This window comes from Calidris pugnax, unplaced genomic scaffold (genome assembly GCF_001431845.1).
Source record: "Calidris pugnax isolate Ruff unplaced genomic scaffold, ASM143184v1 scaffold49, whole genome shotgun sequence".
Lineage (NCBI taxonomy): Eukaryota > Metazoa > Chordata > Aves > Charadriiformes > Scolopacidae > Calidris > Calidris pugnax.
This window is the reverse complement of record NW_015090798.1, coordinates 704,829-721,134: the sequence shown is the minus strand read 5'-3', so window position 1 is coordinate 721,134 and position 16,306 is coordinate 704,829. Positions and strand designations below refer to the sequence as shown.

General features: G+C 42.6%; 1 protein-coding gene across 2 annotated transcripts in view; it reads right to left on the bottom strand.

Moving 5' to 3' along the window:
* C1QTNF7 (C1q and tumor necrosis factor related protein 7) overlaps positions 1 to 16,306 on the bottom strand; it is a 50,347-nt gene that overhangs the window by 20,743 nt on the left and 13,298 nt on the right. The window contains exon 1 of one of the 2 annotated variants that reach the window (XM_014937050.1): positions 15,003 to 15,262. The exons of the other annotated variant lie outside the window; for it this stretch is intronic. The gene's annotated coding sequence lies outside the window, so the exon portion shown is untranslated. Of the gene's footprint in view, positions 1 to 15,002; positions 15,263 to 16,306 lie in introns of those variants that run through there. 2 annotated transcript variants of the gene reach the window in all.

The window sequence follows — 16,306 nt, the reverse complement described above, 5'->3', positions numbered from 1 at the left end:
TGCGTATATAAGCTACTATTTTTTATCAGTTGTTTCATCAGTCCCCACAGTTTCCTTCACATTCTCCAAGCAGTGAAGAAACCGTCTTCCCTGTTCCATGGAAACACAGCATCCCTGTAAGCTGAGAGTGCTCCAGAGAATATCCATTTACTCAACTCTCTTTTCAGGCCACTTCTTACTGCAGCTTTCCAGAGTTTTAGCAGCACAGCTTGCAGCCATCCAAGTGAGAGACAGGTCAGCAAAAGAAAGGGTGGCACAAGCAGCCCTAATTGGGGCAGGGATCCTCAGAGCAGGAGCTGGAGTAGCTGCAGTGCCTGGGCTGGGTGGCACAGTGGGTTTGAGCTTGGCATGTGATTTTCTATAACCACTAGATGGCATAAAAAAATGCTGTTGCAGGCATTGGCGTCTTCCTGAAAAATTACCAAGTGTTGGGGTCACGCTGCAGTGAAAGGGGATTCTTACGCTGCTTTAATCAAAGGCATATATTAGTGTTTATCTTAGAGGCAAAAATGTTTCAGTAGGAATCATCCTATTAAGTGGAAATCAACCTTAGCAGCAAAATTCAGCTTCAAATAGCAAGGACTGCTGAAGTCAGTGCCGTTCTCAGGTGGAGGATGACATAGCAGATGATGAGGTTCCTCTGCTAATTGCATTACAGGACCAGGGGCTAAAAAAAAATAATCATCAGTTCTTATCTTGGTAATTATTTTCTTTGTAGCTTTGGGCAAATCACATAACTTGCTTCATTTCTCTGTTTGGTATGAAGGGCAATGATTTCCTGCCTTGCAGTGGTACTGGAGGAGTTAATTAATGGTCACAAAGCACAAATGGAAAGAAGAAAAATACTAATGACTGCCGAAAACTGCTTGTAAGGAAGAGCTCTCCTGGTCTGTCCGTCCTGCATCAACCAGTGATGGTACCACTAAGATGATGGGGTGTGGATAGATTTTAAAAATACTGTTGCTAAACACAGCTGAAAGAAAAGAAAACCACTGAAAGAAATGGACTAAGGTCTTTTTGGTTCCATTTGCAGTATAATTCATTATGGACATTTCATGGTGAGTGAAAACAGCCTGCCTGCTGCTCTCCAAAACCCCTCTGAGTCAAAGGAGCAGCCTGATGGATGGTGGCTTGTGTGTCCTGACCCTCACCCTCCGTCCAGCCTCCCTCCAGCTGGGGGCAACTTTGGGTTCAAATCTGAAGCTTTGGTGCAGTCTCTAGTTCAGTTGCTTATTCGTAATTAAAATGGCTGGTTACTCAGGGTGCTTTGCAGCTGCTGTGAAAGGTAATGTCTCTTGTACATCCTCAAGATCAAGGTCTTGGGTGATTTTAGCACTGAAATATGCAATCTGATTATAATGGCTTCTGATACTGCCAGACCATAAACAAAGACATTTCTGAACGCTGTTAGGAACTAAGTGAAAAGAAATAGGGAATCCATTGTAAATTAATAGTGAGTGGGAAAATGTCCCCACAGCGATTGGTATGACTGCTGTGGTCACAAGATGACGTTATTCTTTTTACTCTTATCTTTATTGAGTGTGGTGGATATAAATACCCTAGGGGCAGCCAGAGGATTTTACAGGGTATACCAGGAACTACTTGTCATAATTTAGAAAGAAACGGTTTAAAGGTTCAGATAAGGACAGTACTGAAAAAAAAGAGAACTTGGCATGATGTCCCTGAGAAAACAATATTGCAACAATGAACAATGATATTCAAGCATGTTTTATACGCTGATTTCACTGCCAATGAAAAGAGAGTGACTGCATGTCTTCCCATAATCACAGAGGGTATTTATGGCATAAATGTAATTTTTGGTTTATCTGAAACTGAGTTTTATCAGCTGTCCTTTAGCAATTTGAGGAATCAGACTGTGAATGAGAGAGACATGAAAACTGTCAGACCAAAACACACCCAACAAAACAAATGGTTACTGATTGGCCTTGAAGAAAACTGAGAAAAACAATTTTCATAACAAAAATAAGACACTGAAGTGCTGTAACTGCAGTGCCAAACTGATTTCCAGCCACTCACAAGAGTATCGGCTTTGTTTTTCCAGTGATAAATTTAGGTTTTCCGCTTGTCCCCACTGCACATTTTAGTGATGATGTTGGAGACTTTTCAATTTCCACTTAAGATTTTTAAACAGCAAATAAAGTTATCTTGGCGGCCTGTGGGAGAGCTAATGCAGTAAACAGAAGATGTGTAGAAAATGGTTTATGCAAAGGTTGAGTTCGGGCTCAACACTGAGCCCCACAGCTCTCTCCGAAGCCGTGCCACAGCCCAGAAAGCCAACCACATCCTGGGCTGCATCAGAAGCATGGCCAGCAAGGCGAGGGAGGTGATTCTGCCCCTCTGCTCTGCTCTGGTGAGATCCCACCTGGAGAACTGTGTCCGGCTTTGGAGTCCTCAAGACAGGAAGGACATTGACCTGTTGGAACAGGTCCAGCAGAGGGCTACGAAGATGATGAGAGGGCTGGAGCACCTCTCCTATGAGGACAGGCTGAGAGAGTTGGGATTGTTCAGCCTGGAGAAAAGAAGGCTCCAGGGAGACCTTATAGCAGCCTTCCAGTACCTAAAAGGGACCTACAGGAGAGCTGGGGAGGGACTCTTTATCAGGAAGTGGAGTGATAGGACAAGGGGCAATGGTTTTATATTGAAAGAGGGGAGATTTAGATTAGATATTGGGAAGAAATTCTTTCCTGTGAGGGTGGTGAGACACTGGAACAGGTTGCCCAGAGAAGCTGTGGCTGCCCCATCCCTGGTGGGTGATGAGAAGGCCCTCGGGTCTTCTGCAGGAGCCTGCTGTGATAGAGGGAGATGGATCAGGAGGAAGAGAAGGAGCAAGAACAGGCTGGTGATGCCCTGAGGACTATTGCACGTCCCTCCAGGAGGAGGCTGTGAGCCTGGCAGGTGCAAGTGTGCTGCCGTTTAGTTATGCCTTTTGCTGAGCCTGCTGCTATGGAAAAAAGTCTCCAGCTTTGGACCCTTTGGGACCCATGACTTGTCCTCCCTCATAGCCAGGCCTTGCCCAAGTTCACCAAGTGAGTACATTGCTCCCTTCCTGGCCAGAGGCTGTGTGAGACAGTTACCGTTGATGGCAACCTGCAGAAAGTGTTTTACGAGCCTAAAAACAAACCCTTTATATAGGAAATATAATAACATGCCCAGTAACAGTACTAAATTTTAGCCCTTAGCATCATTTTGTTCCAAGTAATTAGTCTTCTGACACTGTTTTTCTCTAGATACTGAAATATTGCTATGTTGTTACTCTAAATAGATCAACATGAATCTCAAATTAAGACCATAATAAAGCTATAACAAATTAGAGATGATTTTAGTTTCAAAAAAAAAAAAAATATGATCAAGCTGAGACTGAAAGTTGGAGAATTAAATGAAAGGGAGGCAAAGCACCATAAAGAAGTACAAGCATCTGACAAATAGCTAATAGACTTAAGAGATTCCCTTATTGTTACTGCTCAGGGAATTTACTTATTTTCCCCATGTAGAACACGCACAATACCTTATTTAGTAATATTTCAAGAAGCTTTTTTAGCATCTGGCATTGAACATAATTGTTGCAATGCTCTGGCAGCGTGCTACACTGTAAAGCTGACATTAGCCTGCTGCTGGGATGGAAACAAATGGAGAAGGCTGAGGAAATTTTCAGTGCAAGGTGCAGCTCCCGTTGCCTCCAGCACCTCGGAGGATTCCTGCTCTGATGTCATTCTCCTCTGACTAGAAGTACAGGCATTTTTTCCCTTTATTTTTCCCTCATTCTCTTTTTTATTTTTATTTTTATTTGGTCAAAGGGTTGTCACCTTCCAGTATGTTCCACGTGTTGCAGTGCGTCAGTATGTGGGAGCAGTGATGTGAATCCAGTCAGGCTTGGGCACTGGGTTGATGGGATTATGCAAGGTATAAGCAGAGAAGCTGACCTGGATCAGGCCTGTGGTATTTTCTGAACTATCTTTAATGGAATGAGCAGAATTGGATTGAGCCTAATAATAGATGTAGACCATCTTTCTATTTGAGTTTGCTAGGAAAGTTGCCATGCAACTGGTCTTTAAGTAAAACAGTTTTCATTAACAGTCGTTAAATGTCACCCTGAACGGTATTAACAACGTCAATGCAGAGATCAAGTAATTATTATCAGCATTTCTCATAACAGGCTAAAATTTTGCTGATACCTTTTCCATAAAGGAGATAAAATACATTTTATTTCCTGACATAATGGCTGAATATTACGGATTTTTTTTCAAAACTCTACAGGAAATATTTCTGAACATAGTAGTGTATTCTGAGGTTAAAAAGACAAGACTAAGAAAATCTAAGATGACAACAAAATACTGTGACAAGTAAAAGGAAAAGTGCCAAATGCTTCACAAAGTTCACTAAAGACTTTGCAATTGCTTTTGATTTTCACAGCCAAGGTGCTCAGCGACTGTGGTCACAACAGCAGAAGACCTAAAGAGGTAGGGTAAAGCCAGTGAGGGAAGAAAATGCATTTAAAAATAGTCCTCAATAAATGACATTATCCTTGTACTCTTCATAAGCATTCAGTTAGGTTTTAACACACTGTGGGTATTGCCCATTTCCACCAGGATATGATGTAAAATCAGTGGGCTAACTTATGTTCTCATTGGCACTGGTGTAAATCCAGGGTAAGTCACTGGACTATGTCGTGGTTATTTTCAGTTTTCCAATGAGTAACCAAACAGAAATTGGTCCAATGTTCCTCGACTCTCTTCTACTCCCTTGTAGAGGAACTGGTCAGAAATAAATCACTGAGAATATCCTGCTGACTCCACTTGTTAATAAGAGGGAAAAGAGCACCACAATGTTTTTTTCCCATGTGCCTGCTTAGTAACCACCTCTCAGGGTGGGAATTTGCAAAGTTCTGTCAGTTTTGGGGATCCTGGGGACAATAAACTCTCCTTCCACCCCACCAACTAAACAGGCAGGTATTTGATGTGCAGGCTGCTCTTTTATCTTATTTCCCAGCAAACCCTCAGCCTCCACGGGACATATTCACCATTGCCCTGCCACGTAAGTGGACGTGCACTGATTCCTAGGAAGAGCGTGGTGGGTACAACACACAGGAATGAAAGCATTTTATCCTCAGTCTTTAAAAAAAGAGGCTGCAGCACAGTCCAAAGATTATTTCAGCCCTCTAGAAAGAGAACGACCGTGTGGCTGCAGGCAAACACAGACCTTTTGTAACTTCATTACCACAGATCTGCTCCACCTTCATCAACAGCCCGGCGATGGCGAGGCGAAGGCGCTGTTAAAGCCCAGACCTGGTAGAGAAGGGCCTTGCATTCCTAAATGATTGAATCAAAAAAGCAGAGCATAAACCCCATAGGCAACACGCCTTGCACGAGGTTTATTTTTACTGTGTGAATTCAAGTGCTGGAATGTCCTGTACCGATTCCAGAAGGGTTAACACTTTCATGCCTCGCAGCCTGGCCAGGCAGGACACCCAGAGCCACGGGTACGGGCTCTGTCCTCATTTCTCTGATACCTCAGTGACCAGAACAGCTGCCTTTCTCAGCTCACCATTCCTCTGGGGCCTTCTTGAATTATCGCTCCCACGCGTCTTAACTTCTCCTTCCCCTTCCTTGTCCACTCCCGTTCCAAGAAACTTTCACAAATGCCAGCTGACTGAAGTGTTTAGTCTTATTTCTCCAGCTGCAGCTTAGCTGGCACGTCTCTGGAAGGAGCACGTAAGAGGTGCATGGTATAGTTGGTAATATATGGTATGGTTGCTAATTCCAGCCGTTGTGCTGCCTTTTTGAGCCCAGCTCCCTGGTTTAAAAGTAACATCAGGCTGAAGAGGAAGATCCTTTACTATCAGTTCCAGGACGTGGCTGGAAACACGTAGAGGAAGATGTTCTGCCATTTCATAAGGGGATATGCTGTTCCCTTCTCCCCTCCTAACTGGTGACACCACTGCAACAGGTGAGGGCAGGAGACCAAGATTTCTCATGGCTGAGACCCCCTGTCACCCAGCTCACACCACCGACTGGGCTCCCCAGCCTGTTCCTGGTGGGCCTGTGTGACCCCAGATGGACAATTTCTTCTCCCTTACCTTGGCAAATCAACACTCCTGTGTTCACAGTTTTTTTTTTTCATTTGGGGAAGCGTTGCCTTGTGTTACTTTACTGAGACTGAGGAAATGTTTTAGTTGCTCAGAGCAGGGCTAAGCAGTTGACAGAAGTGCAAGAAGCCACTCATAGTGATGAAAGGCAGCACTGCAGGCAGCTACCAGCTTATGTGCTCCTTGGAAGAATTCAGAGAAAGTGGGAAACATTAGTAGAAACAACATTTATTTGCTACAACCTGCTTTTTTGACTGATCTTCTGAAAAATGTACTCTTTAACCAGGGCTCTAAGGCCCTACTGCTGAGCAACCATGATCGCCTCTTCTAATGCAACTTTTAAAGCTTTTGAAAGATGGTAGGATAGAGCATGCTGTGTTTTGTCATGAGCTTTCTTATGTTTCTTTCTGATGGAAAAACTAAGAGGCCAGTAGTGGAAAACCCCTTAAGCGATACGACTTTTCCAAGGTCTGCTGTCATGTCATTTAGTTGGCTTTCAGTTTTTTCCAGTCAAGGCGACTTTGGCAAATTAAGCAGATTAAGACAGTCCTGGTGCCGTGTAGACCTCCACACCACATCTCCATCCCATGTAGGGTTTTTTTCTCTGAAATTTCCAAAGTTCACTTTCTAAAATAATTTTCATATCACCAGCCTAGGCAGGGACTTCGAACAACTTTTATTTGAAGAGACAGGGCAGCTAAGATGCAGAAGAAAAGCAGCACTTGTTCAGGAAGCAAGGCACAGACCAGAACAGCTTGCTCAAGGGCACGGAGGAACTTTCAAGCAATGAAAGGCTTGAAAGTGGGTACCTGCTCCATACTTTCACTGGAGAACACTTCCCTTGTCCATACATGTCATAAAGCATGACAACTATGAATTCATCATACCCTCAGTTTAATTTTTAAGCGGATGTGTTTTAAAGGGAAAAAACCCCACATGAGTATCTTCTTCAACCCTTCACTATCCATGGGCCCCATTTCCCTCTCACATATGAGTGAGAATTAACATTTCTCCAGTTTTAATGAGAGCCCATTACTCAGCGGCGTAAGCCCATCTCAGCCACCACCACAGATCTATACTGAGCACAGCAAATTTATTCATTAGATTTATCCTATGTTTATTAACAGCCCAGCTCAGAAAAAGAGTCAGTGACAAAAACCATCTGGAATAAACATAATGGAAAACAAACAATGTAATATATTCCATCACTCCAGCCTAATTACACTGTTTGGTGCAAATACTATCAATCCAAGTGACAATTTACAAGCTGAACTCTTATTAAAGGGAAAAATGAGCTGTGTGGGGAAGCACAAATCAAAGTAACTAATCAACACAGACAACACATTCAGGGATTTAAGAGCCAAGGTACGGTAGTCTTTTATTCCGCCTTGTTTTCAATTTGGGAGACCTGCTGTGATGTTGCAGTACATTATACGTTATATCTACTTATGCAACGCTGGGGAGAAGCCTGTCTCCGGCTGTTGTCTTGTTTTTCATCAGCTACAGTCTGTATCTTTTAGACTTAAACACTTTTCTTGTCCTATTGCTTAAGCTGGGAGGAAGGTACACTGTTCCAGGCAACAGTTTTCTTTTACGGTAACTCTCCTATTTTGGGGTATGGTAAAAGCTTGGAGTTAAGGAGGAAGTTAGTAAAGGCTGGAGTTCGCTAAAAGCAATGCAAATTTGATGTAAAACAAGTTCTTCTTGAGTGAATTGGTTCAGCAAGAGAAAAAGGAAAGAGATCTCTCCCTCCCAAGCAAGCATCTGAACAACACATGGCGGCCGTCCATGATCTGTTTCAGCTTGGAAGCTGGAACTGGACTCATTAGATGCATCTGGTGTCCCCAGGGAAGCAAGAGAAAACACTGGCAGCAATGAAGAAAAGATGGTAGAAGCCATCTGAAGCAGAAATTAGCCAACCATCCTGTCTGCATTACAGCATGGGCTTCAGGAACAGCATTAGGCACCTGCATGAAAGCTGAGCTCTCAAAGAAAAGGGATACAGTGCTACAACGTGTAGCACACTGTCAGTTTAGGGAAAATACACCCATAATCCACACAATACCACCTCAGACAACCTGGGAAAACTTAAGACCTCATTACAACAAGGAGCAACAAGCTAGCATTACAGTGAAATCAATATGAACAAATATACACACAGCGCTGACCACAGAAATGTGACTGTAACTTCCATAAATGTTAGCAAAATACAGTTTGTGCAGTTGGACACTGAAATATTCCCTGTTAGTGAGAAGGATGTTTTTTAACTATTTCTGTGGGGAGAAAAAACCCAAAAAACCCCAACCAAACAGTGAGAAACACTCCTACATTGACGAGGAGATAAGGAGGGAGATTACCAGTCATCACCAGCCCATGTGCACAAGTGCCTCTCTGGACCTTCACATTCCTTCCTTGCCTGCAAGATAAAAAGGAGCCAGGGTCCTTTCACACTTTAGAAATGGCCATGTAGCTCAAAGACCTTCTCTCATGGGGTTGTCCTGAAAACGACATTCATCTCATGAGCAGGCATTTCATATTTCTCTCTATTTTTTTCTGGGTCTAGTGCTCTGTTTCAGGGTCTAGTAGGCCCTGAAATATAGCTTTTTCTCAGCCATAGCACAGGCTTATTTTCAACCCGGAGGCTGATAATGAGCAAGCTTTTGTCATAGCCCATGTGTATGAAAAAGGTCCAAAACTCTATTTCTGCACCTGCTGTTTTCAGAAAGAAATAAGTGTGACATCCTTTTCTCCTTGAAGAGGTGATGTCATAGATGTGGCCACAATGGGATGTTTCTTCATTTAAGAGGCAAGGTGCAAAGTTAGAGAAATACACCCCTGAGAATTTTGAAATTTCAGTGATTCATAAAAGCCAAAAAATTTGTTGCCAGCTAACGGTGGATCCATCTCTCCAGAGCCTCATTGCATCATCTGTATTAGCATGTAAACCAAGATGACATAGTTGTTGCTGACTAATTTCAAGTGTGATGTTCACAGCATAGATACACTATTGGGATGGTCTTTGGCAACACCTTCAATCCAAACATCCCTGCACAGTGTCTGCCTGAAGCTATCACTCTCTTCAACCAGGAAGATGAACATGAGGATGACTCTTTCCCTCACGTGTGAGCCCATGCCTATTCTTAAAAAACAATGTGTTTGAATCAGCTATCAAACCCCACAGGCACCGCGTTCATTTATGTCTCTCTTCTTGGCCTTAACTACTTTGCTTCAGGCAGGAACCTCACAGAGTTGTTTTTTCTCTGGTTGCCTCCTGGCCTCTAGGAATTTAAATAATGTTCAAAAGTAGGTATAGGTAAAAGAAGGATGACTCCCCATTTGTAGATTACAAAAATCTAGGACTATGCGGTGTCTGTCATTAATTATAATAATAAAATACCTTAATTTTAAGTTTATATGGATTCTTACCTTCTTGTTCTATGACTGTTGGTACTCAATCTGACTAGTGAATCTAAACATTTTCCTTCCTGAACAAGGAATGGCCATTAATACAGACCATTTTCTTTAAGGAGCAGAACATAGCAGCCATGGTATGGTCAACGCAATATGGTCACATAGCGTCCAAAACTTCACCTTTGTAACTGGGAATTATTCTGCCTGTTTGGGATGTTCAGACACTTGTGTTGTTGCTCTCCTGAACCTTGAGGATTTTTTGTAAATCTCCAGGATTCTCTAGTCTGGATCTTTTTCCTCTGAGGCAGGAGACTCAGGTTGTTCAGGCACTGAGGCGGTGATCAGGGTGTGCTGGCTGTGCCCTTGCTGTTACAGCCATGTGATGCTGAATCTGGTTCCCCATTGTCACAGAAACCCCCAAATTGTCCCAATGCTTTTTTTTTCTGACTCCCTGCACCATCACCTTTTCCCACCTGCTCCACCAAAGGCTTTCAGTGCTGTCAAGGATCTGATCTACTGATAACCGCCAAAGTCAGTTTGGGGTGAACACTGAATTTTTTCTCAGTGTTATCAAGGACCTCACAGGGACAAGTTAGTGAGATACTGAGCTATCTCACTGAACTATCTATCATCAACCCCTCAAGGCAGAAACTACTTGCTAGAGCACCAGCTGATAAACCAAAAAGGGAGATAGAGCTCAGAGAAAGAATTGTTTTAATTACCACGTAGTCTGCTTTACCATTATTTTAGAAAAAGCTGGATGCAGATGTTACATTAATGTAATTGCAGATTTCAGGAAACATCCTAAAAGCCACAGAGGAAACCTTAAAAATATAACAGAAATAATTCCCTCTGGAATATGAACACAAGCAGATTTCTCCCCCACCCCCAACTACATTTAAGATATCAAGTATGCTAGTTCACTGAACTTCAGAAATGGGCAGTCACTCAAAGACAGGTTGCATTAATAGCTTCCAGCTATTGATAACTAAGGAAGGCTGATTTTCCTACAAGAAGAAAGGCCATGTTCCCATTGCAACTCTCCACTGCAGTGGCCAGCTTAGAGCATCTTCCAGGCTAGATTCCATCTGCAAACTGGGATGCTGCTGCACTGCTTCCTCACCTGCCAAGAGCTTTTCCATTACTGGAACCACAGTAATGGTAACTGGTCTGGGCTCTCCGTATTGGTTTAGAGGTTGAGACTGGGTATTAGGAATTTTTTTTACACTGAGAGGGTTGTCAAGCCTTGGAACAGGCTGCCCAGGGAAGTGGTTGAGTCACCATCCCTGGAGGTATTTAAAAGATGGGTAGATGTAGTGCTTAGCGAAACGGTTTAGTGATGGGTTTTGTCAGTGTTAGGTTGATGGTTGGACTTGATGATCTGAAAGGTCCTTTCCAACCCAGGCAGTTCTATGATTCTATGATCCTATTTGTCACCTCTGGATGCTTTGCTACTTATGGTCCTTTGCTGTCTGTTTTGCTGATTGTCATGTACGACATTTATGTTGGGAGTGTTCTGGCAGGCTTGAAGGGTTTGTTTCTGCTTCTAAACCTATGGGCAGATTATAGGCACACAGCAGTATGGCAAGGATTAAAAACTATTTTCTTTCCCTCTTTACAAAGAACCTATTTATTTATTGATGACTAGAAATGGATTCAGATTTCCAGAACTGGGGAAAACTACATGCAGTTTTCTGTATCTTTACAGACTTCTAGTATGATCTCAATTCAACTTTCATTGAGTCCTCACATCTGTAAGCTCAAGAGGTGGTATTCAGAGAAATAAATACACATGTGCTGAGGTGTTGCACCAGACCAGTAATGGGCTCCACAGAGAGAGATATCTTGAGGCAGATACAGAAGTCTGGCACGCATCGGAGTGTAATCTCTTCATGTCATTGCAAGGATTTACTTAGGAGAGCCTCTCTCTGAGTTATGTTGCTGTCAGGTAGCAGAGTACCGCCTGCAGTTTTTGAAGTATTTGAACATTTGCAGCCTTTAAACAATTAGAATTGTCAGAAGGAAAGACAGCCCATCAATCAGAAGTTTTCACAACTCCTTCTCATTTGTATGTAGATTTCTAAAGCTCACATTGTCAAATAACACTAAAAGAGCCCTTCAATAATTTCCTCTTTTTTCCTTTTTTTTTTTTTCCTCTTTTAAACCCTACAGTGTTGGATACAGAAGAAATCTTAAAACTTTCAAAGTGGAACTAAAGGAACTGCTCTCTTTAGACAAACTAATGGTTCTGTTAGTCCATTGTTTTCTTGGGTAATGACCCCTCCCCAAACACATCTGGGTGAGGAAACCACCAGGAAATGCACAGCTAGTCAAGGCAGTAATTAAAGTAGGCATTAGCCTTGGGCAACAGACTGCAATGGCCAGCAGCCTGCATGCTTTGCTTACATGTGGGCTACTTTGCTTGTACCTGCAGAGATTGGAATTGGCCACTGAAGTCCAAACAGTGGACTCCAGGCCCTTTCTCCATCCCAAGCCTTCTCCTCTCCAGCAAGGCTGAACACCAGCCCTGGCATCATAGAGTAAAGAGAGGCTGAGTTGAGGTGCGAAAAGAGGAAAACCTGTGTTCTGTGACAGCCTGGCATTAGAGATTACTGTGTCCTGGAGAACTGAGATAGGAAAAGGTTCCCAGAGGGAATGGAGAAAGAAAAAAAAGGGAAGAAAAGAGCACATCCTGCATCACCACCGAGTCCTTCTAGCACCCCTCCAGCACCACGAACCCTTCAACAATCCTGTTCCTTCTCAAAGCTGCAAGCAAAAGCTCCAAACCCTGGTTGAAATGAGGCATTTCTCTTCTTTCAAGTCAGGCTGGTGCCTTCTGTAAGCACTAAGTTAATTCATATAATGACATATTTTATGTCATTATAATTAACAAAGCCTCGACAATCTGTGCAATAATCCATTCTTAAGATCAACTAAATCGCATTTAAACAGTTCTTACATGTCATAGGCTGTCTGAAAAGATTTCTTTAAAAAACAATCTCTTCAAGTCTGAAAGTCAAATGGAGAGGGAGAAAAGAACTAACGGTTTTAGAGTAGCAAATTAATATCCAATAGCAAAACGTTTGGATCAAATCTGTTTATCTGGTTTATTTTCCTGAAAAATGAAATTTTAGAATAAGAGAGATCAAAAGATTTTTTTCTTAGTTATTTCTATAGGCACTGCGTTATTTCCTCTGGGAAATTTTACAAGAGGAAGATTTCAGCTTGCTCTCAGTGTACATTAGAGTGAGAATGTAATTCACAATCAGGGCAGCTCCTTTGACTCTTTTTGTTGCTTGTTTGCTTTGACTGAGCTCAGACTAGCACATTTCGCAGTTTGCAACTTGAAAACACAAGTTGAATAATGGGGTGAAAATATCCCACAACAAATAATCCTGAAAAACATGTGGTTTATTGGTTTGCAAGCTAGGAAGTGACATCAAACATCCAGACATGGATACTTTTCATTTAATGCATCAGTTCTGCATTCTAAGACAGAGTACATTCCTCCCCATAAAATATACACAACAAAGTATTTAAAGATGTTCAAATTCAAAGCCATAACCATCTGCTTATCACAGCCATCTGTTGCTTCAAAGCAAAGGACTATATGAAAGGTTCAGAAAGCTTTAGAGCTCAAAAGATGCATTTGCCAAGAGACTAATGGAACACATGAATATACATAAATTCCAAAAATACAGCAAACTGCTGTTTTCTCCCTGGAGTGCAGTTACACCGGCTAGGTGTCTGAGGGCTGAGTTGCAAAGAAAAAAAATAAAATAAAAGAGTTACCTCAGCTCTTGCCCATCTCTATATTGAAAACTAAACTTTTTGTCACTCTCCAAACACTCTTGAAAAGCAACATCTTCCTCCATCAGCAGAGGAGTCAAACTTTTACACTGCCCCCCCTGAAGTGTCTGCAACCTACATCCCCTGCAACCTTCTTTCTACAGAGCCTTCCCCTGTTCTCGCTCAGGGAGGTGACACCCCAGCTTCACCAGGAACAACATTCTGCAGCTCCACAGCCCTGCATGTCTATTGATTTCCTTCCTCTTTTCACACCCAGGGCTGACTTCCTGGCTGAAGTCAAGCAGAGCCTTCTTCCCATTGAAATCAAGCAGATCCTCCCCACTGAAGTCAAACAGAGCCTTCCCATTGACCTCAATGAACTGTGGGCATCTCCCTTTACCCAATAGGGCCCCTTTCCCCACCTGGCTCTTGCCTTGCCATGGAAATGAAGGTCAACAGCAGGGCTGGGAGGTGTAACAAGGCATTTGGGGCAGCATCTGAGGTCATTGTGGTGGCATATCTGCAATAAATAGAGTTGTCCTATGGGGTATGTGGGGGGATACAGATTTCCCTGTGGGGGCTGGAAGGCAGAGTTTGCACCTTCCAGACCTGTGGGTCTGGAGGGAAGGACCTGCTAAAATTTATTGGGAGCGGGGTAATAGTGTGAGCCAAATAGAAGGTGCAAAGTCAGAGGGATTAGGTGCTTTCGGAAAGGCTGCCAGGAATGCAGGGGGACTAGAGGCATTCTGGGCAGGAAGGTACTGAGAACCCTGAGTATGTTAAATTTCTGTTTCGGGTTAATACCACCTGTACCTGGTCGGTGGAGGTAATCAGGCTTCCTGGCACAGCAACCAGTTTCCATTCATTGATCACCCTATCTGCATATGGGCAGCCATCAAAAGGGCAGGGTGGACCTCACAGACGAGAAGAGAAATTTGGGATTTCAACGCCTGTCTGCCAGGCCTGTTGAAGGCAATATGTACATAAACTGCGCAGAGAACAAGAAAATATTTCATGGCCTGAAACTGCAGTGTGAAGCTCAGAGAAAGTTGATCCATCCCTGCAATAAACTCCAATTAGCCATACAGAAAGCGATTAATTTAAATATAAGCATGAACAGCAAGATACATTTTTATAAAGCAATCAAAATATTTCTTCTGTCGTTTACTGTTCCTCTCAGTCACATCATCTGTGATCTCTTACGCCTCCCTGTAAAGCATATAAAATTCCACGAGACCACAAGTTCAACGTGGGGGTTACACACCACTTTTGGGGTTCACTGATGTTGCTTTATGAACTATCCCTCTGCTCCTTGTTTTCCCTTACACAGATTTTGTGTTCTGCTGCCAGTTTCCCGTTGCTCTTGAAATCAGAGCAGCAAGAAATGGAAGAAGTCAGAGAATTCTCCGTGCCGATAGCACAGAGAGGACAGAAATTGTCGGTGATGGGGAAAGCAAGCAGAGCCTGCCCAAGCTGTGCACAGATCCTGCTCCTCACACCACTCACCAGCAAAGCATTTCGAGGAAGGTAAGTTGCTGATTTACTGTGCTGACACAACGTGCATTATTCAAAGCAGCAGCAAGATAACAACATCACTCGTATTAGGAGATTCATCTCAAGTTTAGGTTATATCTCAGCGTTTTTATGAGGCAAGAGAGTATACAAAGTTGGCTTCAGTGAAATAAAGCCCTTTACTTACATGGCTTGCAAGAGCTTCCAGCAGCTGGAGTCTCTGAATTGCAGTGCATGCTGATATGGTGCTTTGCTGAAAGCCCCCTAACTGTGGCACTGGAGACGGCACATAACTCACCGGTGCTTCAGATGGATTGATAATTTCCTTTAAAAATACCTTCACATGGCTTTTTTATCAGTGGTGCACACTGACGGGAGACTGCAAAGCAGAAAGCCTGTCTGGTGCTGTGAGGAAAGAGTTCCCTCTCAGCTGAATCCAAGAGAAGAAAAAAAAAAGAGGAGTCCTTGACCTCGACAACGAGAATAAATCTACTATATCTGCTGGCTCTTTTCTGAATGCATACTTGAGCAGTAACATAAGAGGGAGCGATGGGAGCGCAGAAACTGTGGCATGTCATGCTCTGTACTGGTAGGGTATGCGAGCAATGCTTCTACCAGAGGCACGGGGAGACGAAAACACAATGCGTGTTTTCAGCTTTTATTTTGTTGACATATTTTAAAAATAAAACAAGGATGACGGGCTCCTCTCTTTCAGTCGGCGACTCCCAAGCGGCAGCGCTCTCAGCTCCGTCCCCTCCGCTGAGGTTCCTTACGTTCCAGATGAGGTTAATGCTGACTTTCTATTTCAAACCGCGATTTCTGAGAATCTCAGTATCTCAGCCAGGAAATGTAACCCGGGCTGAAGTTTAGTATTTTGGCCATCATAAATGCAATGAGTCGCCTGCAAGCAAAATGAGTATTTATCACATATTTTATTTCTCCTTCGAAAGATATGTTTACTTCTTTTTTTTTTTTTTCCTCTCTCTCCTTTGGTCTGCTGAAACTTATTAAACTTTTTATAAAAGCAAGCATAGCTTTTGGAACAAGTCCTCAGTAGAACAAATAGTGAGACGAATATGAAAAGCAAGATAACGATGCAGCTTAAAATAGGTAAATGTAAGGTTTCAGCAAAAAAGAAGCTCCCTGCTCCATTGTAAAATTATATTTACAATGATAAAGACATTATTTTAAACACAGTCATTCAATACTCAGACAATGAAGACAGAGGTTCTATGGAGAGGATGAAAAAACCCCCATATTTTAGGCATAATAAAAGGAATAGGAAAAAGATAAGAAAGGAAGGAAATCAAAGTCCTCATTCATTCCATTGTATTCAGTTGCAAAAGAGGGAAAAAGGGAAACAAACTTACAGTTTACAATCAAACTTCAAAATATTGTAAATGCAATATTCCTAGCTCTATGAAACATAAAGATTTAAGAAAAAAAGCCCTCAAAACCTTTGATAAGCATTTCTAGCTTGGTGAAATAATA